Source organism: Pseudorca crassidens, chromosome 12 (genome assembly GCF_039906515.1).
Source record: "Pseudorca crassidens isolate mPseCra1 chromosome 12, mPseCra1.hap1, whole genome shotgun sequence".
Classification (NCBI taxonomy): Eukaryota; Metazoa; Chordata; class Mammalia; order Artiodactyla; family Delphinidae; genus Pseudorca; species Pseudorca crassidens.
In genome coordinates, this window is record NC_090307.1 from 72,103,736 (window position 1) to 72,128,176 (window position 24,441).

The 24,441-nt window shown below is 51.9% G+C and overlaps 1 protein-coding gene across 4 annotated transcripts in view; it reads left to right on the forward strand.

Moving 5' to 3' along the window:
* TPST2 (tyrosylprotein sulfotransferase 2) overlaps nucleotides 1–24,441 on the forward strand; it is a 56,215-nt gene that overhangs the window by 6,670 nt on the left and 25,104 nt on the right. Inside the window, exon 1 of one of the 4 annotated variants that reach the window (XM_067700394.1) lies at nucleotides 13,914–13,934. The exons of 2 other annotated variants lie outside the window; for them this stretch is intronic. The gene's annotated coding sequence lies outside the window, so the exon portion shown is untranslated. Of the gene's footprint in view, nucleotides 1–13,913; nucleotides 13,935–24,441 lie in introns of those variants that run through there. One more of the 4 variants, XM_067700393.1, reaches the window with a different exon arrangement.

The window sequence follows — 24,441 nt, forward strand, 5'->3', positions numbered from 1 at the left end:
ACTGTAAACCCTCAAGGCTTTTAACACACCCTTGTCCCCATCCCACACTCCCCGGGTGAGGAGCCCCTGTCTCTGGGCCCCAGGGTCCCGCCTTACCTGGTCCAGGTCCCTGCTTAACCCACAGAGCTATTTGGGGCCGGCCGAGGTCCCTGTGCCATGAGCACTGGCGGGTGTGTGTCTGTGTACCAGCGCATCCACACCAGCTGCACAGCTGCTGGGACACCATCCCATACCCTCTCCCTGTCCTCACAGGGTACCAGGGAGACATTTTTGTTATTGACAGCTCCACTTCCTGGAAACTGAGACTCGAGTCACTTTCCCGAGGTCACACAGGCCTGAAGTGACAACACCGGGATTCGAACCCAGATCTGCCCAACTCCACTGGCTGCCCGAGCGAGTCATCCATCCATCCCATCACTGCACGGAGAGCCGCGGAGTGATGTCTGCAGTAATTGGCGTGTCCCCTGCACCTGGCCCTGGGCCTGGGTCATACTGGGCACTCAGTAACTTGCTGAATAGGGACATGCTACAGGTTCTCAGCTAGAGGCTGGGTGCAGGATTCAGGAAGCCACCAGGTCCCACTTTTTCCTCAGTGCACCTTCTGGTGGAGGCAGCAAACAAGAAAAAGGGTAAATCACATCTCTGACCCGAGGTGCTGAGCTGGGAAATTGGGGACCACACCTCTCAAACTTTTAAACACTTTCACGAATCCCCTAGAGCTCTTGCCAAAGTGTAGATTCTGATTGAGTCGGGTGGCGACAGGGCCTATGACTGCCTTTCTTGCCAGCTCCTAGCAGGCTCCAGTGCTGCTTGTCTAAAGACCACACTTGGAGCAGTGACAGCCTATATCAGAGGTCAGGAAACTACAGTCCCTGGGCCAAATCCGGCCCATTTGCTTGTTTGTGTAAGTAAAGTTTTATTGGAACACAGCCACGCTCTTACTTACATTTTGTCTCTGGCTGCTTCCACGCTACAACAGCAGAGTAGAGTAGTTCCAACAGAGACCCTGTGGCCCACAGGACTGAAAATACAGCAATTATTGGGCCATTTACAGAAAGTCTGGCAGTCTCAATCTACTCATCTCTTGGGTTCCTTCAAGTAATAATATTTTGTGATTTGGTGAGTATAAGGTGGTAATAAAAAGAATGATTGCAGTTAACATTTGAGGGCCTCCAGGGTACTTAGCTCTTTACGGGTAGTTCACTGCTGTATCCATTTTATAGGTGAGAAAACTGAGGTTCATAGGGATTGGGTCGCTGGCCCAGAGACTGGGGGCCAGGAGCTGGGTGAGGCCGGTTGGAACCAGGTCAGCTCATTCTTTTTACATGAGAGCTTCTGCCTGGACATTTTTTACGGAGCACAGAGAAGCTTTTGTTTTGATTTCAACCCATCCAGGGGTGCTCAGGTACCTTCATTTCTTTATTTGTCCTTCCATTGAGTCAACAAATACCCTCGCAGCCCATGCTGGGAGTTGGGGGCCTTGCTGAGTCCTGAGAAGATGTGGGGGATGCCTAGCCCTTCGCCTTGCGGTGCAGGAGGCCATGCAGGCTGCTAAGCACTTTGAGGGACATTGACACAAGAATGGGAGGCAGTCAGGGAAGGCTTCCTGGAGGAGGGGGTATAAATTTACCAATAGGAGTTAGCTGGGTAGAGGAAGGCAGGAAAGGTTTTCTAGGGGAAGGGAACCACAGCCACAAAACTGTGGGCTTTGTAGGTTAGAGTTCATGGCACTGAGATTTTAGTATGTTTGCATGTGTATGTTGGGGGTGGGAGGGTGTTAAAATTGGCCAGGTCAGAGAACCTGGATTTTACCCTGGAGAATGAAAGAGTTTTCCTCTCCAAGTCCCCTTCTACCCTCTGATGACTCCCTGGACAGAGTCTTCTCTAGGTGCTACCTCGATGTTTCTCTCCAGAGTCCTGTGGATTAACAAAGAGCAGACCCCCACTGGGCCCCCCTGGGGTCCTTGGGCAGGCGGCAGTCTCCAGCTAGAAGGCAGAAGGATCGCTTCCTTTGCGTGTGTTTTTGCAGTTACTTTTTAATTAGAGCGTGTTTTTAATTTAAGCTGGGGGGTAGAGTTTCCTTTGAAAATGTTTTAACGATATTGCATCCATCTAACAAAAAAAGTAGGTGAGAGTAAAGGGGGTTCTGGCTGTAGCCAGCGTCATGAATGAAGGTGGTCTTCAGCAGGTGGGAATTTGGGGAGCCCCGTGGCAGGAGGGGGCCAGACCAGCAGCAGCCTTCCTCTTAATATTCTGCTCTTTCTCTGAAGCCGCAGGGGCCTTGACCTGGGGTGGGGGTGGGGAAGGACTCCGTTAGCCATGGTGGTGCAGGCGCGGGTCCTGGTTCTCGCTGGGCAGCTGGGGTTCCTGTTCCAGGCTACTCCCTCTCCGCGTCTTGCTCCTCCCCCACGCCCTGTGTCTGTCTTCGTCTCTGTTTTTGTTGCTCCCTGTCTGTCTCTCCGATCCCTGTCTCCCTCTTGTTTATGTCTCTCCCCTGACTCTGTCTCCCCTGTCTCTGTCTCCCTTCATCTCTGTCTCTCCTTGTTTCTCTCTCCCCACATCTCTCTCCCACCTCTGTCTCTCCGCATCCCTGGTTCCCCCATCTCTCCCTGTCTGTCTGTCATCTCCCTCCCCCACCTACACTGCTTCCCCTTCTCCCCACACGCACACACCCTAACACCGCTCTTCCTTGTTTTCCCTTCCTCCATCTCCGTCCCACTTCCTTTGGCCGTGAGTGATATCCTGCCTCAGAACCATCAGAGCCCTTGCAGAGCCCAGGGACGCGGCCAAGCATCCCCAGTGGAAGTGTGGGAGACTTGGCATGGGCCACTTCCCCGGTGAAGAGAGGGAGATTAGGAGGTCTGTGGAGGCCATGCCGTAGTCCAGGGTTTGGAATCCAGCCCTGGCCCCGGGCCCTTCGCCCGGCCCAGCTGGCCCCAGGGCCGTGGGGGCCCGGGGTGCGGAGAGGAAGCCTGGGTTACAGCAAGAGGGCTGAATGCCGCTTTGGGTTTGATCGAGGATCCTGGCTCCCAGGAGTAGGTGCGAGGCCCATGGCATGTCGCCTTCGCCCTTCCTTGGGCCACCGAGAGGCTCTGAGCTCCATGGGCAGGCACCAGGCACACAGTAGGCCAGCAGTGCATATTTAAGGGCTGAGAGTTCGGGGGAGCATAGCCAGCTTAGAGGTTGGGTCCAGCCCCTTCCTTTCGCCAATGCAGAAACTGATGTCTAGAGAGTTGAGGTGATTTGCTGAGGATCATGCAGACAGGTTTGGAGCACAGAGCAGAGTCTGGGTCCCCGACCCCCAGCAAAACAGGGAGAGCAGGTGGGTGCTCTGGTGGCCCTCTGTAGGTGTCCTGTGAAAACCACCTCTTAGGAGGCGGGAGACTCGGGTTTGAGGCCACCTTGCCCTCCTGCTGGGGGACCCTGGGCAAGCTTTTCCTCCCTGGAGGTCCTCTCTGTCTCTACACACCCTCCAGGTGATGATGCACAGTCCTGAGGATTGCAGACGGGGTCGGGTCTCTGGGCTCAGAGCTGCTGACCTCACAGCGGGTGGACAGCGTGCTTGTTCTCAGCAGGGTCTGTGGCTGCCCTGGCCTCGGGAACCTCAGTCCTCTGGTTATATGTTGCCTGGTCTGCGTCACACGGAGGATGCTGTTGTAATCACAGGCCTGTTGTGGGTTCGCTGGGGAAACCCAGAAGGAGAAGACGTAGCTCCCTGTTGCCTGCAGAGGACTGAGGGATACTCCTCCTCCCCCGACTCCAGGCCCCGAGATCGGCCCCCGCCCGCCTCTTGCCTCCCCACCCCTTGTGAGAGGGTTCCTGGTAGTGCAGTGCCTTTGAACAAGCAGCAGCACCCCCTGGAGGGCTTGTTCTACACAGCTTGCTGACCCCATACCCAGAATCCCCCATCCAGCAGGTCTGCAAGGGGCCCGAGAATTTGCATTTCTTACCGGTTCCCAGGTGCTGCAGGATGCAGCTGTCTGGGAACCCAGTTCGAGAACCACCATGGTAGTGCATGCTCTAAAACCAGGCAGTGTAGGCTTAAGACCCTGCTCCACTATCTCCCTGCCTTGAGCTCTCAGGCGAGGACTTACCTCTCTGTGCTTCGGCTTCCTCGTCTGTAAAATGGGATAATAACAGCACCGGTCTCGTAGATTAGCTGTGAGAATTAAATGAGCTAATACGTGTATACTGCCTAGAACAGTGCCCGGGCACGGAGTAAGCGCTATATCCATGTTTGCTGTTATTACAATTCCTGTTGTTGTTATTTTTGTTACAATTATAATTTCGCTTCTCCCCCACTCCCACCCCCAGACTTCTGCTTACGGGGAATCCTTTGCCGGTCTCCTAATTTCCAGCGCAAATTCACACCTCCAGGCCTCTGTGATCAAGCTCTGCCCTCCCCCTGCGGTGCTTCCCCTCCCCTCTGCACCTGCTAAAACGCAGCCCATCCTTTTAGACTCAGCACAGATTCCTGCTTGGGCCTCACCACGCCCCCCACCCCCCACCCCCCCACGGCCCAGCCAGAATCCACAGCCTTCTGACTTCCCTGATCACATGACTTACTTCCCTAATCCAGCTCTCACTTCATTCAGCCCGTCATCCAGTTACTTGGGCATCAGTCTCCCGTGGTGACCCACAAGATCCCTCAGATCCGACTTCTCCAGGCTTTGATGGCACGAGGAAGGTCCCCTTGGAAACATTACCCCCAAAGTACAGCCTTGATGTGTTTCAAGAAGGCCGGCCCCACCGGCAGCCTCCCAGGTTGCGAGGTGGAGCCCTGTGTTGGATGTGAGATTTCCCTAATTCGTAAGAGTATGAACTTGGCGTCTGAAAGCCCCAGTTCACATCTGAGTTTTACCATTTAGTGCCGTGCCGCCTTGGGTAATTTTCTTAGTTATTTGTACCCTTCACAGCTTCAGTTTAAAGTGACACTATCATCATTGATGTCAGTAGGTTTTTGTGAGGATTCAGTGGGGTCTCATTTATGCAGCGAATATTGAGCACCTTCTGTATGCCAGACCCCATGCTAGGCACTGGGGATCCAGCAGTGAGCGAGACACACCATCCCTGCCCTTGGGGCGCTGACGTTTTAGGGGGAAAGACAGATGCACAGGGAGATGTATTAGGGTTCGCCAGAGAAGCAGAACCAATGGGACCTATATAGAGAGACAGATGTATTTTTTTATTTTTGCGGTACGCGGGCCACTCACTGCTGTGGCCTCTCCCGTCGCGGAGCACAGGCTCCGGACGCCCAGGCTCAGAGGCCATGGCTCACGGGTGCAACCGCTCCGCGGCATGTGGGATCTTCCCAGACCGGGGCACGAACCCACATCCCCTGCATCGGCAGGCGGACTCTCAACCACTGTGCCACCAGGGGAGCCCGAGAGATGTATTTTAAGAGGAGATTTATTGCAGGAATTAGCTCACCCATTTATGGGGGCCGAGAAATCCCATGATCTGCCATCCGCAGGCTGGAGACCGAGGAACGCCGGTGGTGTAACTCAGTCCAAGTCTGAAGTCCCGAGAACCAGGAGCATCTGTGTGTGAGGCAGGAGATGGATGTCAAGCAGGTGCATCTCCAGCAGAAAAAGAGCAAATTTCTTCCTCCACGTTTTTGTTCTCAGTCGATTGGACGATTCCCACCCACATTGCTGAGGGCGATCTTTACTCCGTCTAACAATTCAGACGTTAATCCTTTCCAGAAACACCCTCACAGACACACCCGGAATGTTTGACCAGCTATGTGGGCATCCCTTAGGTTGCCCGTACAATTAACAGGTTGACACATACCATTAACCATCACAGGAGAAGGACAGGAATCACAGTGGCATTGTTCCAGGAGGATGTGCTGGGAAGGAGGTGGTCCGTGTGAAGAACTCTGGGCACAGTCTGGCAAATAAGAGGCCCTCAGCAATTGGTCAGCAATTGGTAATTGTGATTATTGCTATTGTTATTACCGTAATTGTTAGAGGAGATGAGAAGGGAAGGGAGGTGTCATAGGAAGAAGGTATAGTGTCAGTGACAGTATAGGGACAAGAAGGCATTTGGTGTCACAATCATGATATTCGTAGCCAGTGTTTACTGATGCCCCAGTGTGTGCCAGGTATTCCGCTGAGGGCCTCCTAGGGACAGAAGTCATCTCACCCTCCAGGGAGGTGCATTTTTATCCCCATTTTCAGATGAGGGGAATTGGGTCTCTTAACTGGGGAAGTGGAGGGATGGGATTTGAACCCGGCCCTTCTTCGGGGGGCCTGCGGGCTCCATAGGTGAGTGGTGGGAGGTGAAACTGGTGGGGCCGGGGCAGGTGGGGAAGGCTGGACTCTTGCCTTGAATGCCAGAGGTCGTTTAGCATGTCTTCCTGCTGGAGACCCTGGGTGGTCCTGGGCTGCTTGGGGCGGGGAGGTCCACAGCACATCATCTTCTCATCTTATGGTCCAGAAAAACCAGTGTGGGGTAAAGCCCCACACGGATGGGTGAGAAGGGATGGCTCTTCCCTGGCCCGCTTCTGGTGAGGTCGGCTGGTGGGTGGCAAGTTCCCCATGGGGCTGGGGGTGTGGCAGGAAGTGGTGGGCACAGCCAGACCCATGGCGGAAAGCCCACATTGTGGAGGGTGAGGACACCCAGGTGTGTGCACCTTTACTGAAAGGATGTGATCGCTTGCCGTCACTGTCTCCCAGCTCTGCTGTCTGGGACCTTCTCCACTTAGGACTAGGGACAGCAGGAGCCCAGATGAAGCGGGTAATGAGGACTCAAGAGGTTTCTCTGTGTCTCCATCCATCCATTTCTCAAATACCTAAATCCCTATGACTTGCCAGTTTCTGAGCAAACAGCTGCATCGTTATCTTTTTGTGTGTGATGTCATTGACCCCTCACAGTGACCCATGAGGCAGCCATCGAGAGGAGCCCTTATTTGGTGGAAAGATGGGGCTTTTGGGCCAGACGCACTTGAGCTGGCTCGTGCACAAGCTGTGAAACCTTGGGCCAGCCCCTTCCCCTCTCTGGGCCTCAGTTTCCTCACCTGTAAAATGGGGATCATATTAGTGACCATGTCTTGAGTTCCTGGCACGATTATAGATAAGGTTATGTGGTGCCTGATGCATAGACATGCTCAGTAATTCACAGCGATCAGGATTGTGTTGTTCACCCATTTTATAGATGAGGAAACTGAGACTCAGAGAAGTTCAGGGACTCTCTCCACCGCATCTTGCCCCCTGGCTCTGTTCCTATTGATGTCTGGGCAAGTCTGCAGATTCAGACACTCTCCAACAAGGTCCCAGGCCCCCTCAGAGCCCCAAACCATTTTCCTTTAAGGAAAGGCCATTCACTCACTCTGAATCTGGCTTCCAGAAGTCGGTGGACTGTGAGGAGACGGTTCTCCTCATGGGTTCCTCCCTTTGATTTTTGAAGTGTTCTTGTTCTGAGCAGCTCTTGAAGCTCTTTGAAATTCTTTCTCTTCCACCTGCTTCAGGAGCACGTGAGAGGGAGGAGGGTCTCCCAGTCCTGGGCTGTGTTTGCCCAAGAGGGAAGCAGCAGGGCAGGTTGATGTCCCAGGAAACTAGATCCCCAGGGATGTGCTGCTTGCAAATTGTGCTCTTAAGACCCCCACCCCTGTCCCCCGCTCAGGACTAAAGACCTGTCTTATCTGGGAACATTACATCAGCAAGTATTTATTACCCGCTTGCTTTGTTCTTGGTCAAGCCTTTCTACCTTTTTGGCTGTCTGCCACTGCAAAACCTCTACAACAAAGAAATGCAATCAGAAAAGCCATAAACTACAATGAAGGGGCAGGGGAAGGGGGAAGTTAATCAAAGACTTTCTAAGCATGAAGTATCAGAGCAACCTTCTGACCTCTGGTAAGGATATTCTCTGGTTAGTTTTGCTTGAGGAAAACTCAGATCCACACCCTTGGGGCAGAAGTGAGAGTGGTTAGCTGGCTCCAGCCATCACTGTGAGTCTTCAAATAAGACTTTGGAAATCAATGTTGCTTAGATTGTCAAAACAAATTTTTTAAAAAGTCATGCTGGGGCCTGGGAGAAGACCACTTGAATGGTAAGTGTGCAAAGGTCAAAAAGAGCCTGTTATGTGTCTGTATCAGTTGGCTTTGAGTGGTAAAATCCGAATTTAAAACAGTTAAGGTGAAAAATAAGGGCATTTATTGAGTTAGGTAAATGGTTAAGTCCAAAGGTAGACTGCCTTCAGGTATAGCTGTATCCAGGTACTCCACTGTCTCAGAGCGCTCTCTCTTTTGCTCTCTGTCTCTCAGATGGGCTTTCTTCTGTGACGGCTTCTTTCTCAGGCATGCTCTCCCCAGTAACATCTCCAGGCATACATCCTGCTAATTTAGCTATCTCAGCTATAAGAGAACTATTTCTCTAATAATTCTTGCAAATCCTGGGATTGATTCCGATTCATCCACCTGGAGTCTCTTACTCATCCATGAGCATCTGTCCCCTCTTACTGACCAGACCTCAGCTGCTGGTCTTGGGCATGGGGTCAGCCCTACCCCAGTCACAAGGACAGATCCCAGAAGACTGGAGAATGCATTCTCAGCAGGCAGGTTGACAGATGCCCACACCAGTGGTGGAGCAACAATGAAAGGGAAAGGCAGGGTTTATGTCCTGGGGGAGAAAGTGGAAGCAGGCACCGCCCTTAATGGAGTATTTAATCTGCTCCAATATGGTATTAAAGCCTTTATGTGTATTTAGTTGCTCTCCTCTTTCACAGGAAAGAAAATGAGGCTCAGAGAGGTTAAGTGACTCACCTAAGGTCACAAAGCTGACAGGTGGAGAATTTAAACTCACCTCCATCTTCCTGCAAAACGCATTTTTTTTCACAGCTCCCTGATACCTGGGGAAACTTAGTAACCTGCAAAGTGAGCTCAAAAAATAAAATATGAATGCCTTTGGGTGGGCCAATCTCTGTGTTAAGGTTGGGAAGAGAAAAAAAAATTTTTTTAAGACTGCAGGACCCCTCAGTCCATGAGCTCCCGACATTCAAGGAGGTGCAAAGAGCAGTTATCATAGAGAATGGTAAGGGGTAGACATAGGGGACCGGGAGACATAGTGGAGTGCTTACTACAGGCTGGGTGTTCAGGGAAGATTTTCTGGAAAAGGTGATGCTTAAGCAAAGGCAATAACAAACAGGCCAAGGTAAGGATGAGGAGAGGGTATGTAGGTACCAGTTAGTTGAGGCTCTTGAGTAACAGAGACAGAAACCCAGTTTCCATGGAATTAAGCAAAAAAGTAAATTTATAGGCTCATGTAAAAAGTTGAGGGGTAGTGATGGCTTCAGGCATGGCTGGATCCAGGAGCCCAACTAATATCAGTGATTCATGTCTCTATCTCTCAGCACCACCTTCTTGGGTTGGCTTCAGTCTCAGGAAGGCTCTGAAGCGGTGACTAGAAATGGCCCTGTACCCTAATTGTCTCGCCTCCCCAGAGGATCTTGCAAGAGTCTCTAGCCAGCTGCCATTGACCTAGATTGAGTCATGTATCCATCCCTGAACCGGTACTGTGACCTGGGAGCAGAATGCTATCATTATCCAGGCCCGGGTCAGGTGTCTGCACCTGGAGTCTAAGGTAGACTGAGAATGTGGATAGGAAAATCAGGTGTGCATGCCACCCTCCGGGCTGATAGTAGTTCTGTTTGGCCAGAGCTCAGGGTCAGATGGTGAGGCCCCCATAAGCCATGTGAAGAATTACCTCCTGAAGGTAGTGGGGAGCCTTGGGGAGTCTGAGCAGTGTCGTACAAGCAGAAAGTGACAGGCCCGCTGTGTAGAGATGGGCAAGAGCCGGGGGCCAGATTTGGGGCGCTGGACAGGGCTGAGTGGTGAGCTGGACCAGGATCATGGAAGGGAAGGGGTTCACAGGGATCTTGTTCGACAGGGAAGCCTGGAAGGGAACCAAGGTCAGGAGATAACGTGGTGAGTTGAGGTCGCCCTGGGAAGTTGGGTATTTCTGTGCAGACTGCTGTGCAGAGAGGGGCCCGGAGAGGGGCCCAGGGCGAGAATTCTGTTCAGTAAGTATTTAGTGCTAAGTATGTATTATGCTCCACTCTGGCGAGCAAAGCACTCAAGGACCCCAGACAGTTAAGTATGGGAAGTCAGTTACGGGCCGTGTTAGCTACTGGGAAGTGCTGGGGAGGAAAGACAAATGGTGCAGGTTAGGGGGGTCTGGGGTGCTGTGTTGGTGGGGGCAGGTTGCAGTGTGAAATGGGTGATGGGGCGGGGGCATGAACGAGGACAGGAAGGCCAAGTGGATGTCTGGGGAAAGGGCATCCGGGCAGTGTGCCTGTGTGTGTGCACACACATGTGTGTACGGAACAGCAAGGGGGCCGTGTGGCTGGCGGAGAGCGAGGCAGGGCAGGTGCGGAATGAGGACAGAAGGCAGTGGGCAGGGTTGAGCCTCCAGAGCCTGTGGGCCGTGTGGGGACTGGCTTCTCCCGAGTGAAGTGGGAGCCATGGGAAGATTCAGAGCAGAGGAGGGGCCGAGACCTGATTTCCATGTTCATCCAGTCACTGGCTGCTCACTGACAATGGACGGAGGAGACTAGGGCGGAATCAGCGAGGCCAGTTAGGAATTAGGCAGACAAGAGACCTCGGTACCTTGGTCCAGGGTGATGAGACATGGATACACAAAATACAAACGCCCAGCAAGTGTGAGTGATGTGGAGCAAGTGGGTTCTGGCTCTGGTTTGGTGGGAGGTTTTTTTCTCTTTTTTTGTTGTGTTAGAATACGCACAACATAAAATTTATCATCTTGACCATCTTTCAATGTGCAGTTCAGTGGTATTAAATGTCTTCACATCACCACCATCCATGACCCCAGTAACTCTTTCATCCATCTTGTAAACTGAAGCTCTGTACTCGTCAAACCCTGGTTCCGCATCCTCCCTCCCCCAACCCCCGGCAGCCACCATTCTGCTTTCTGTCTCTATGAATTTGGCTGCTCTAGGGACCTCATATAAGTGGAATCATCCGGTATTTGTCTTTTTGTGGCTGGCTTATTTCATTTAGCATAATGTCCTCAAGCTTCATCCATGTTGTAACATGTATCAGGATTGCCTTCCTTTTTAATGCTGAATAATATTCCATTGTATAAACTACCACATTTCGTTGATATATTCATCTATCGATGGACACTTGGGTTGCTTCCACATTTTAGCTATCGTGAGTAATGCTGTGAGTAAAAATACCTCTTTGAGACCCTGCTTTTCAATTCTTTTGGGTAGATACCCAGCCCTGGAATTGCTGGATCATATGGTAATTATCTTTGTAATTTTTTGCGGACCCTCCATACTGTTTTTCACAGTGGCTGTACCACTTTACATCCCCACCAACAGTGCCCAAGGGTTCCAGTTTTTCAACATCCTGACCAACTTGTTATCTTCTGTTTTTCTGGGTTTTGTTTGTTTTTAACACTAGCCCTCCTGATCCGTGTGAGGTGGCATCTCATTGTAGTTTTGACTTGCATTTCCCTGATGAGTAGTGACGCTGGGCATCTTTTCACGTGCTTTTTGGCCGTTTGTATGTCTTCTTTGGAGAAATGTCCTTTCAAGTCCTTTAGCAGTTTTTGAATCGGGCTGCTTGGTTTTGGTTGTTGAGTTTTAGGAGTTCTCTGTAGATTCGGGATATGAATCCCTTATCCGTTGTGTGATTTGCAAATATTATTTTCCCGTTCTGTGGTTTGCCTTATTACTCGGTGGATAGTATCTTTTGAAGCACAGAGTGTTCTCATTTTCATGAAGTCCAGTTTGTTTATTTCTTTTCTTTTATTACCTGTGCCTTTGGTGTCAGATCCAGGAAATCACTGCCTGGCTCTGTTTTGAAGGTGCAGTTGACAGGATTGGCCGCAAGGTTGGGTTGGGTTGGAAGAGACAGAGAGGGGTCAGGCCTTCTTGCTGCCTCTGAGGCTTTTGGCCCGGGCATAATGAGCTGCCCACCACTGGAGTGGAGTGAGTTAGGGGGAGAGACGAGGAGATTAGCTTTGGATATGTTAAGTTTGAAGTCCCAGCTCAATGGCAAGTGGAGGTGACGCGGAGTCAGTTCCTGGCCAGGTCTGGTGTCGAGGAGAGAGATTTGGGCTGGAGGCGACAACACAGGAGTCATCAGCCTGTGGGGAGCAGAGGAAAGCCTGGCAGGAGGGAGGGAAGACGATGGCAGACAAGTAGCAGAGTACGAAACCTTTTCTACCTGTGCCAGAATGGCCAGGATTGGTCCAGCATAAGGAAAAAGCCTGAAAGCTTTCTCGCACCAAGCGGGAGAGAGAGAGCAAAACAAGCAGACGTCACCTCCTTGGCCCCTGATCAGAAGCCACCCGGCCTGGTGGTTCATTTTTTGCGTGTGGGTTTGGGGTGTATGTGTGCCAGGCACTGGGGCGTGAGTGGCAAAATCGGGGGCCGAGGCTCAATCCACGTTTCTGCCCCTGGCACCTGGCACCAAGCCGGGCCCCGGGAGAGTGTCTGGCAGCCAGAGGTCCTTGAATGAATGAATGGAGTCCTGTGTGTTCCTCTGGAACAGACAGGAAAGGTGTGTGGGTGGGAGGATGACCAGCTGCATTTGGCAAAGTGTGATTCTTTAAGACTATTTTTATTGAAGTCAAGCAGACATACAGAAACGTGCACACATCATAAGAGGACCGCTCGATGAATTTTCAAAAGATAAACATGCCCGTGTGTACCCAGATCAAGAAAAACACATGCCCGGCACCCGCCATCCAAGACACCTATACCCCCTCCAGGCGCCACGAAGGGTGACCACCATCCCAAAGTCTCCTACTAGAGATTAATTTCACCTGTCTTTGTACTTTATTTACATACAAAGTGCTTTACATACATAAAAATGTTTTACATACATAAAAGCTTATGTTCTCTTTTGTACTGGCTTTTGGGGCTAATATCTCAGCATAATATCTGAGCGATTTACCCATATTTTGTGAAGTTCTGGCTTGTTTTCTCTCCTGGCTGTTCAGCATGGATGGATTTATTTGTATTTGCTTATTTATCCATCCTCTTGTTAGTGAGCATTTGAGTGGTTTCCGGTTGAGGGCGGTTGCAAATAATGCTGCCAGGAACGTGACATGTGCTCTGCGGTGAACAGTTAGATGCATTTCTGATGATATATCCTTAATGGTGGAATTGCTGGTCATAGGGAAGGTGCAAGGTCAGCTTTTGTCTCTTATGCCAAAGAGTATTTCCAAAGAGATTGTGCCAGGTTACTCTCCCACCCGTGGAACATGAAAGCTCTGATCGAATCACATCCTTGCTAACACTTGGTATTATCCTCTTTTTTTTCTTTTTTTAAACCATTTAGAGGTATAGTGGCCCCACGTTGTACTTTTATTTTGCATTTATTTCCCTGCTGGATAATGAGATTGAGCAGCTTTTCACATGCTTATTAACTATATAGATAACGTCTTGGATGACGTGTCTCTTAAAATTTGCCCCTTTTCCTGATGGGTTGCCTTTCCTGTTCTTATTGATTTCCCAGAGTTCTTTATATATTCTGGATACAGATATCTTGTTTGCCATATATATTGCAAATATCTTCTTCCATGTGTAACTTTTTTTGATCAGTAAGAGATAGAACCAGGAGTTTTGAGCCTCCGAGTCATTGATTTGAACACAGGTCAAGCGCTCACCTGTCTGAGCCTCAGTTTCCCTCTCTCAACACTCTGCTAGGCTAGAGTGTTTAGCCTAGTGCTTGGTGTGTAAACAGAGCTGGGACCGTTATTAGCACCTTTGCAGGGATGAAAGCCCTGAACTAAAACAGGCAAAACTAGCCCCGTGGGGCTTTTCATAAGTCATCCCTGTTTCTTGCGTCAGTTCTATAAATATCTATTAAGCATCTACTATATACCAGTTGCCGAGCTAGGGATTGAAAGTATGGCAGTGAACAAGACCCAGTTCCTGCCCTTGGAGGAGGTTGCACCAGGGTGAGTGCGGGGGGCTGTGGGAGCCCAGAAGAACACTAACCGGGCGAGGGCATCATGGAAGGCTTCCCAGAGTAGGCGAGCTTCATAGTGGAGTATACTTGGGTAAGCCTGTTCTGTTTAGGTGCACGCTTGGGTGCCTTCTGTGTTCCAGGCACTGGTTTCCAGTCAGGAGTGATTGTGTCCCCAGGGGACACTTGGAGATAGTTTTGGCCGTCACCACTTGGGGAGGGGACGCTACTGGCATCTAGTAAGTAGAGGCCAGGGATGCACAGGACAGCCCCATAACAAGAATGATCTGGCCCAAATGTCGATAGTGGTGAGGTTGGGGAACCTCTAGATGGCCAATGCCAATGCCATGTGAAATTATTACAAGGGGGATGAGCAGAGGGACCGGGAATGTGATCTTGTGCAGTGGATGTCAGAGAGGGCTTGAAGTGCGGGATGCCGAGGAAGGACGCGGATGAAGGAAGTGGAATTGGCAGGAAATGGGGGACGCCGAGGAAGGACGCAGATGAGTCACGGTGATGGGAGCTCAGGGCATGCTTGGAGATTCCCCTCGTGTCTGGGCCAGGCCTGGAAAGGAGGTGTGAGAGGGCTGTGGGGACCAGACAGTTAAGGACTGAACCTGTGTGTCTGCTTCGAGAGCCACAAGCCCCTTGTGGCTGTGGAGCCCTCGAAATGTGGCTCATGCAGCTGAGGCACTGAATTTTCTATGAATATGATTTAAATGTAGATTTCAAACCAGATACTCCATTCCATTCTCGGCAAACGTTTACGTATGTGTAGAACTATTCGGGGATGTGGAGGTACTTTTCCATCTGTGAATTTTATGAACTTTAGCTGCAGATTGGGTATTTCTACTGACAGTGGGTCATCCAAATTGAGATGCATTGATGATAGAAGATACAGCCCCAATTCCAAAGAATTAGTACTAAGAAAGCAAGTAAATTGTCTCATTAATCATTTTTATATTGATTAATAATATTTTGGGATATACTGGGTGAAATAAAATCTATTATGAAGTTTTTAAGTTCACCTTTTTCTTTTACCTTTTTAATGCGGCTGCTGGAAAATTGACTTTCACGGGTGGCTGACCTTGAACTTCTACTGGATGTTGCTGTTATAAACCGTGGGGAGGAGCTGCAGCGTCGTGCCGAGGCTGAGGGCTCATGGAAGGGTTTAGACAGGGGGGGACATGGTCAGGTTTCCGTGGCAGCTACACCCTCTGGCCACAGTGGCGAGAGAAGATTCCAGATAACAGGTCAAGACCAGCCATAGGGAGACCAAATAGCCTGGAAGGCCTGAGCTCTGGCCGCAGAGGAAAGCTGTGATGTCCCAGACAGGTAGTGTCCACTGCCAATCCATGAACAGGTGGCCAGGCTGGGCCCCCAGGGAGGAGGAACGTTTGGGGAGAAGTGGGCACGTCCTGGGACTGACCAGTCCTTCAAAGGGGCCTCACTGCTAAGAGCCGGTAGGAGAGACCTCGGCCGGTACAGGTCCACCTGTTCCTGGTGGCCACTGCTCCAGACACCCACCAGCCCCGGCCTGGCCTGCACCCCTACGCTGGCTGCTGCCTGCACCCCACTCAGGTTGGATACCCCGCCTCTTGCTGCCTGGCCCTGCTCTCCACTGCTTACCAGTTGTGCGACCCTGAGCAGGTGGCTTTCCCTCCCAGCGGGCCACTGGCTCTGCCTGACCTCACCCATGTTGTACAGAGAGTACAGGAGAGATTATAGATGCTGACAGGTGACGGGTCTTCCTGGGCTGGGTCTTTTGGGGATGACAGCATGGAGCCCGGGGGGAGGAACATCTGGTACGTTCTCCAGTTTGCAGGGGTTTCCCGTCTCCGATCCCTGCACTACGTTCCCATTTCACAGCTTTGGAAGCTAAAGCTCAGAGAGGCGAGCAGCTTGCCCTGTGTCACACGGCACAACAGAGGCAGGGTTCTTAGGAGGAGTCTGACCTTATAAGGTCCGTGGCCACCGCTCTCATGGCCATAGCTCAGTGTGTGATGAAGGGCAGGCTGCGGCACCTCTCTGAGCCTCAGCTTCCTCATCTGTCAAGTGGGGAGGATGGCGATGCGGAGCACAGCCGATTGCCGTGTCGCGGTGGTGAGTTGAGTGCAGCAGCGCGGTGCCAGCCCAAGGCAGGGCTCCAGACGGCGGCTACGGTTTGTTGACTGATCTGCACATAAGTCCTCACGGCAGCTCTCCAGAGTGAGTGGCATGAGCCCATTTTTCAGGAGAGGAAACTGATGTGCAGCTAGTGAGAGCAAAGCTGGGGTCCCCACCAGCTCCTTGGCTCCAGAGCCCTTTCCTTCCCCCATCCTTGCCCTTATCCCAGAGTCCTGGCGTCACCTCCTGTGCATTAAAGGGCAGGTGGGCACCAGGATCCAGCTGGTCCTTTGTCCTGGATGACTGGACATGAATGGGCACAGGGCAGCCTCCCCGGTGGTATTTTCAAAAGCTCCCCTTCCCTCTACAGAGCTGCTCTCCCGCAGGACGTCTTCCTTTGCTAGGTAAGCAGCTTTTGCTCTCTGAGAGCCGGAGTGCTTGGGAGGGAAGCTGGCATGGAACATGCCCAGGATGTGGCCAAATCCTAAAAGCCAGAGATGGCAGAGGCCTTAGAAGTCATCAGCCCCGGGGTTTGGTTGTCTAGCCTCAGTCTGCACATTTGGAAAATGGGAGGAATCGTCAGCTCGGCAAAAACAGTAACATCTGACAATACAGAGTTGGTGCAGACGGGGGACTTGCAGACCGTTGGCAGGAGGGTCTTTGGAAGGCACTTCTGCTGAAACGTAGAGGATGCCTGGCCCCCAAGCCAGCCAACTGCTTTTAGGTGGCTACTTAGAGTGGGGCCGCGCTTCTCGAGTTTTAATGTGCGTGGGGATGCCTGGGGGCTGGGTGAAATGCAGACTCTGATGCTGTACCTCTGGAGTGGGACCAGCAAGCTTCCAGGGAACCCTGCTGATGCATCATCAAGGCCGTGGGGTGCCTCTCACTCACGAGCACGAGGAGGCATGTCCCTTTGTGATGGGGCATGTTGCGTCAAAGATGGAAATAGCCTCAATGTCCATCAGGAAGGCTTTGGCCAAATGAATGGTCAGCCATCCCTGCCGGGGATGCTCTGGAGCAATTAAAAAAGGGAGGGAGACCCACTGGGGTCCTGCACATGGATGTGTCTTGTCACCCGAGAGGATGGCCGGGGCTTTGCCTGTGTCATTAACTGATGTGGCCCCGTGCTAGAACAGGGCCTGGCGCACAGTGGGTGCTCAGGCAATGTTTACTGAATGACAGAATCAGTATGCTGACATGGGAAAATCTCCCCAACCTGGTGTGGAGTGAACCGATCCAGTTTCAGGTTACGTGTGATCCAGGACCTCTCAGCCCTAGTAGCATTACCGACACTTGGGGCTGGATGGTTCTTTGTGGTGGGTGCTGGGCATTGCAGCATCCCTGGCCTCTACCCATCAGATGATCCCTAGTTGTGACAGCCCAGACTGTCTCCGGACATCGCCAGTTGGCCCCAGAGGGGCAAAATCAGGCCCAGTTGAGATCTACTGTGTGATAGGACAGTATGTGGCTAGAGGGAGGAAGGGTGAATGGAAGGATGAAAGGATGGGTGGCAGGGAGGGTGGGAGAGAGGCCCTATGTGATTTCCATTCAGATATGATTTTGGCTGTAACTTCATAGAAAGCAGGTGTCGGGTGCTCCTCCCTAAGATGATAGACAGCGGTTACCTCTTAGAAATGAGGCAAGAGGACAAGACTGGAGATTTTGCTCCAAGGAGACTTAAGCCTTTTCTGTTATTTTTAAATATGGAGGTTATAAGTGTGACTTGAGTAATTAAATAAATTTAAAAAACAGGGATGGTCCAGGGACCCACTTCTAGAGTGCAGGGATTTAGTGAGGGTACACACCTGAAGTGCTCAGCACAGCGCCTGGCACCTAGCAGGAGCACAGTCAGAGGAAACCATTGTTGTTTTATTGTGTTGCATCCCTCTGGCAGCCCCTAAGCATATGAAGCAGTTAAGCTCTTCTTTCCATATGGGCAAACTTGAGCTCAGAGATGGGAAGGGACTTTCCCAAGGTCACACAGCAAAGTAGGAGCTCGGCTTGACTGAACATCGGTCTTCATGGCTCTGATGTAGGGGCCACTTCTCCTCTGCCACCCTGTGTTCCCTGCCGGGCATCTGGACCTCCTGATCATCACATGTGAGGCTGTGTGGGCTGCTTCAAGTCCCCCAGCTTGTTGATCACTGGATGTTCACCAGCCAAGCTGGCACCCAGGAAGCGGGCAAGGCCGGAGGTGGCAGGGCTGTAGCCTGTGGCAGTTGCACTGTGGTTTGGCCCAGCAACTCTGGGAGGACTGCCAAGGGTGTGGAGCCTGTGACGGAGGACCTTGGCGGAGACAGTCCCTGGAGGTGGGCGCTGGCTGCCAGCCCTGTGCAGCTGCAGAGTCGTACTGCTCCTCTCCTGCTCAAACACCTGCCATGGCTCCCTAGTACCCAAGTCGAAATTTCCTTCCTGTTGAGTTAGCATTCTATGCCCTACAAAAGATTCTCTATGACATTGCTAGATTCCAAATACTAATACTGATAGTAATAATAATAGTAACAACAATAATAATAATAATAGGGCCTAGAGTACCTACTGTTTGGTAGGCATGGTACAAAATGCTTTTCATGCATTATCTTATTTAACTCTTACAAAAGCCCTATGGCACTGCTGCAAGTCTGATTCTCATTGTACAGAGGAGGAAACTGATGCCCACAGAAGTTAAGCGTCTTGCCCAGGGTAACGTAGCTCATGGCCCCGCCAGGATCTGCAGCCTGACTCCAGAGCCAGGCTCTTAACCAGGAGGCCAGCCTACCTCATCTTACTAGGAGAATGAACCAGCATGATGCCAGCAGGGAGGAGCCTGGGTCAGGGTGTCTGGAGAGCTGGGCCCAGGCCTGGCTGCACCATGACCTTGCTGTGTGACCTTGGCCAGACTCTCTGGGCTTTCACCAAGCTTCCTCCAAGGCCAGCTCTACCTTCCGAGGCTTCGGGTCTCAATATTGTGCAACCAGCCTAGAAATCACCCAATTTCTTTTTTCCATTCTTTTATTTTACATCACACCATTGATAAACGTCCACTGTAGAATAGTTAGAAAATCCAGGGGGAAAAAAGGAGAAATTAGTGAAGCTCCAGTTAGCAGTTTAAGGTATACCTTTCTGGAGTATTTTCCCAACATAAATGTCTACCAGAGTGGGATCAGATAACCTTTTTATCACCTAACATCACATCCCAGATGACCCATAGGGTAATGAATCCTTTTTTTACGGTCGTGTCCGTAAAAAATACCAGGTCTGTTATTGTTGTACCGTGGAATATTTAATTAGGGTGTCTAGTTAGAAATGATGATAAATTAAGAGCTGACATTTACTGAAATCCTCCTCCTGCCGGGTCCTGCCCTAAGCACTTGCCTCAGTGGTCATCACAGCAACCCTCTGAGGTGGGCCGCTCAGCCCCATTTTACAGATGAGGAAACTGAGGCTGTTGACGTTAACCAGGCCCAGGTCTCCTGGCCTGTCCTTGGCAGAGCCGGATGCGGCCCCAGCCCCTCCCGAGCCCTCCATGCAGGCCCTTAACCACTGGGCATCCCTGCCATGTGCCTCACCTCCCGTGTTCTCAGATGCCCTGTGTCTTTGAGGTGGGTGCGCTGTGACTGTCCAAGGAAAGGGAATGAAGTGGCTGCCCACTGAGCCCAGTGTGTGGAGAGGTGACACATGATGTATACAGCCAGAGCTCAGTAAATGCTCATCTCAAAGCAGAAGTTGCAGTAGGATTTCTCAGGGCAGGTGGAGACAGAATCACTCCAGGAGGAGTGGGGCTTTGTGGGGACCCATTTCCACCACTCTACGTGGATTTCCTCAAGGGACTCCCAGCAGCCTCTGCTGTCAAGGCCGGGAGCGTTTTGGGGGGTGTCCCAAGCTCCCCGGCTCCTGGGTACAGTGTGAACAGAACTGTGTACTCAATTTAGGGTTTAGTCTGGAGGGATCCCGAGACCCAGAGCTGAGATTAGGTATATGAGGCGCTTGACTTGGGCACAGAATTTAAGGGAGTACCCCAGAGCTCAGCAGTCAACATAAATACTATTTTAATGCAAATTAAAAAAAAATCAAAACCAGCGGGTGAACCTTGAAAACATTATGCTAAAGGAAAGAAGCGAAAGACCCCGTTTTATGTTATTCCGTTTATATGAAATGTTCAGAAGAGGCAAATCCAGAGACAGAAAGTATTGGGTTGGCCATAAAGTTTGTTCAGGTTTTCCCCTAAAGTGTTATGGAAAAACCAGAACGAACGCCTGGCCTGAGGCTAGAGTGGGGTCTCTGTGTCACCTCCTCTGGCCCAGAGCATTTGGCCTCTTGGCCACCTTCTTCCCTCTGTCCTCCGTCTCCTCTCCTTTGAGGTGGTCCCTGGATCCCCCGGCACCTCTAACCTGGCCTCCAGCCCTCGTCTACTAAGCCATCCTACACTAGAAAAAGCCGTGTCCACCCCCAGAGCCCCAACCTCACCAGCACTCACCACTTCCCACTGCCCCCAGGATAACCCCAAGCTCCTTACTTACAGCCTGGGCCCCGCCAACCTCCTTTGCCCACCCTCTTGCCCCCCCATTGCTGACTTCTGCCTCACATGTTCATGTGGAACCCATATTTATCCAAGAGCTACAGCCTCAGCCCTATGTGCTTTCTCACAGATAAGCCTCCATCTCACTTAAATCCTCGCCGCAGCCTTGCTAGTAAGAGTTGGTGGACCCATTTTACAGGTGAGGAAACTGAGGCCCAGGGAGAGGAGAGGACACCGCTAGGGGCCTGGAGCAGAGGCAGGTGTACACCCGGGCAGACTGACCACATACCTGGGATTCTGTCCTCTGCTGGCAATGGAGATGCACACGCCTTGTTCTCCTTCCCCTCAGGGCCCTGTGTGCAGTGTCTGAGGCCAAGGTCACCCCCACTCCGGTCCCTGATGTCCTCCACCCACTTCTGACTGGAGTTACTCTCCAAGGTCACGTGCTGGCATGTGAGGCCAGCATGGGTGGACGTCACATGCCTTTCATAATAGTTCCATTGTCTCTGATTTTTATTTATTTATTTAAAATATTGATTTATTTATTTTTTGCTCATGCCACACGGCGTGTAGGATCTTAGTTCCCTGACCAGGGATCGAACCTGGGCCCCCTGCAGTGGAAGCGCAGAGTCTTAACCACTGGACCGCCAGGGAAGTGTCTTTTATTTTTTAAATAAAATCAAAACGGCTAAACCACACCCCAGAATATGCCATTGAGCTTTTCCTGGTACACACCCTTCCCATGCTCTCGTTTGATGGTGGAGTGAGGAAATGGGCAGGGAGAGGGAGGAATGGGACCCAGGGCCCTCCTGAGGCAGGGGTGCAGCTCTTGGCTCCCCGAGTCACAGACTTTGGTTCCCAGGGGCCCGGGAATCTGGATAGGAAAAAAAAATGACATCTTTATTTATATTAATTAACATCTCCAGGCATCAATGTAGGTGACAAATAGCAGTCATAGTAGCAGCAGCAGTAGTTGGGCCTTGGTCACCGACAGAAACCGCATGTATCTTCATATCATATTCCTGTTGCCGCAGACACCTGTACACATCACAACACGCCAATGACGGTCGTTATGAGGCCCACCCCTCGATCTGATTATTCATGGCTTTAATGAAGCAGCATGTAGGTGACAGTATCACAGCGTCTTCATCAGTGTGTTCTTAGCCGGACTCGACTATAAGTGGTTTCCTTTTACTCTTACGTAATTGATTCCATTTAAAAACACTCTTCTGGGAAGGGGTCCGTAGGTTTCACCAGATGGCTAACAGGGTCCATGGCAGCAGAAAGGTCAAAGACCCCATTGGGTGTGGGTTCGAGTCCTACCGCTGCCCGGCACCGCCAGAGCATGGGCAGCCGCTTCCCTAGTCTGCATTTCTTATTTGTGCCCTGATCAGAGAGGTGCTTTCTCCCTCCGGGTTGTGGGAGAGTCAGTGATGGTGCTGGACGCTGCCCCATGTGGGGTCCGTCCGGCTGACCGTTGGGTGTGGCCCTGGGAGCTCTAGCACCCGGATGTGCACACCCCCTGTCCTGGGGTCCTTCCCCCTCTGGGTGGCTTGTCTGTCTGTCCTGTGTCTGTTGCCCTGACACTCCTCACTGGCAGACCTGTGTCTCTCCTAAGAAATGATGTCACTTAAGCTCACACTGTGTGCCAGCCTCACGACAGCCCACCAGGCGGGTGCGCTTTGCACCCGTGTTCTGGAGAGGAGGCAAGTAAGGCCCAGAAAGGAGAAGTCGCTGGCTCAGGGTCACACAGCTAGTGGGTGGGTGAGCCCAGATTGCACCTGGGCCTGTCCGGCTCTTGGCCTCCATGCTGGGACCACTGCAGTCCCCGAGCCTGGCCAGTACATAGCCCTCAAATGCTGAATTCAGTGCCCACGCAGTGTTTCATAGCTCAGGGGGAGGGGCAGCGCTCGGTAAATGCAGATTCCTGGGCTCCGTCGGGGAGCTTCCAAATCAGAATATTTGGGGGCAGGACCCAGGAATCTGTCTTTTAAGAATTTCAGGTGATTCTGATGCACGCAGAGGTTTCGAACCACCTTAAAGGGGAGAAATAACAGTGATACAGTAACAAAGCTCTGAGCGCTATCAGTTCACGTTAGCACCCACAGATGAGAAAACTGAGGCACAGAGGAGTTAGGTAACATCGCTGTTTACCTCCCCTGCTCCAACCAAGGCTGCATTGCTAGTAACCACCAGAACCGGACTCCAAGCCCAGTGTGTACAACTCCCACTACAGTGCTCATCCCACCCCCCCACCCCTACTTCTGGAAGCTTCTAGACAGAGGAATGGAGACAGGTCGTGTGTGTGTGTGTGTGTGTGTGTTGTGTGGCGTGGGTGAAGGAAGCCCGGGCCTTGCAAGGTCACCCTGGCCTTTTCCTGTTTATACTCTTGATCAGGCAGGGGCCCGTGTGTTCCCGAACAGGAAGCCCAGAGGGAGGGCTGCACCAGGCGCTGGGGGCAAGGCTGGGACATGGGAGCCAAGAGGCTGAGCTGGTTACTGCCCCGGGCAGCTGCATGACCTTGGACATGCATCGCCCCCATCCGTGAGTTGGGCAGGGTAGAGGTTTGGGGGTGATGGTTCAAAGCTTGGCTTCTGGCATCAGACAGGGCTGGGTTCCACTTCAGGCTCAGACCGTTCCTGTCTGTGTGACCTCAGGCTGCACACTTCACCTCTCTGAGCCTCAGCTTCCGCCTCTGTCAAACGGGGCTAATAAGCGTGCCTCGCCCTACTCCCCGGGTTGTTAGAGGCAAAGTGCACAGCAAAGTGCCAGGCACACACAAGTCTCTCTCCTTAAATCTTTACTTGGCAACAGGCCAGACACCGGATGATTCTGTGTGTGCACATGCATTTCTTTTTCTAAAAAATATCAGAGATTTTCCCAAGTTGTCCATTTTTCTCACCAGAGTCCGGCTGCCTGAGTCCTCCCACTAGGCCTTCTGAGATTGGGCCCAGAACCCGAATATGCACCGGCTTCCACGGTCACCCACGGCATTTGCGTTTTGTGAGTTTGTCCTAGTTCCCCTAGGAGCTCGTACAGAGCAGGGGCCTGGCCCACGATGGCCTGAGGGACGCATCGAGGTTGCCGCCTGATTTCGTTAATAGTCTCGCTGGAATCCAGCCGTGTGTGTTCCTGGATGTGCTGTTTCTGGCTGCTTTCATGGTGCAGAGGCAGAGTGGGTAGCTGTCACAGACCCTCTGACCCACGGGGCCAAAATCATTGGCTTCCTGGCCCTTCACAGAAGTTTGCCAACCCCGCCTCACCGGGCCACTAGCTTCTTCGTCTTCGGGTTCCTTCCAGTCTTCATCCGCGTGCTGTGATGACAATGATCATAACATTCAGTGCTGACGTTTTTGCACGTCTGTGCTGGGCACAATGAAGTTATGGAATTCCTCATGACTCTCTTTGTCCCAAGTGTTACTCCCATTTCTCAGATGGCAACACTGAGGCTTGGAGAGCTGAATTGACGCAGGACACCCAGCCTCTGAGTACAAGAGCCAAGAAGTAACCTCCGCCCTCATCACTCCCCACCCTGAGCTTGTGCCAACAGGGTGCTGAACTGGGCCTCTTGAGAGGGAGGCAGGGTGGCACGTGGGGGTCCAGCTTTGATCATTTTAGGTTAAAAAAAATGCAAAGCTCGTCAGGAAGGAGAGATCTAGGAGCATGGGCTATGGAGAGAGAGGAAGATTTGGGTTTTCCTTTTACTCCCCTGCTTACCAGCTCTGTGGCCTTGGGCAGGTGAACCTACCTCTCTGAGCCCCAGTAAAGAGATGGTTAATAAGGGGGCTTCCCTGGTGGCGCAGTGGTTGAAAGTCCGCCTGCCGATGCAGGGGACACGGGTTCGTGCCCCGGTCCGGGAAGATCCCACATGCCGCGGAGCGGCTGCGCCCGTGAG